Source organism: Alexandromys fortis, unplaced genomic scaffold, assembly GCF_014885135.2.
Source record: "Alexandromys fortis isolate MF-2015 unplaced genomic scaffold, M_Fortis_MF-2015_v1.1 scaffold_2_1_26212458, whole genome shotgun sequence".
Taxonomy (NCBI): Eukaryota; Metazoa; Chordata; class Mammalia; order Rodentia; family Cricetidae; genus Alexandromys; species Alexandromys fortis.
In genome coordinates this window covers 9,094,306-9,095,174 of record NW_026067930.1, presented here as the reverse complement: position 1 = coordinate 9,095,174, position 869 = coordinate 9,094,306, and positions in this window count along the sequence as shown.

The following is an 869-nucleotide window of genomic DNA, read 5'->3' as shown; positions in this document are numbered from 1 at the left end:
GTCTTTGCAATGGAGACTCTAAAATCCAGAAGGGTCTAAATAAATGTTCTAAAGACTTTAAGAGACCACAGATGGTGTCACAGAGTACTATATGCAGCAAATAAGAAATTTTAGAATAAAGCAAATTTAAGCAACATCTGTCCACAAATCCAGCCTTACAGAAGCTGATAGAAGGAAATCAAACCAAAAATGTTAACTATGCCCAAGAAAACACAAAGGATAAATAATCCCAAACTAGGAAATCAAAACAGGAAGCACACACACACACACACACACACACACACTTTGGCATATGCTTCTATACATGTTCACAAATAGAATAAGAAATTTAAAAATACCTGGGAATATACAGACAGTCTTAGAATGAATATTTAAGACACTAATAAAGAAAATCAAAGAAGTCACTAGAAAAATGAAAGACCCCCCATGCTCAAGGATTAGCAGAATTAACAATGAAGAAGAATAGGAGGAGGAGGAAGAGGAGGAGAACAAGGACTATAATACCAAATATGATCTACAGACTCATTTCAACCCCCATAAAATCTGGATAGCATTCTTTACAAAAATAGATTCATAAAATTTGTTTTACAAAGTTCCCAGTGACTAAGGTATTTCTTAGAAAAAAAGAACAATTCTGAAGTTGTTACAATACCTAATTCCAAATATAGAGTTATCATAATAAAAGCAGTATGGTACTGTCAGAGTAGCAAACATGTAGATTAATGGAATAAAAGAGAGGACGTAGAACTAAAATCACAGCTATAGACACCTAGTCTTTGACAATAATGTCAAAAGCACACAATGAAAAAACCTGTACCCTCTTCATGAATATATATGTACACACACACACACACACACACACACACATA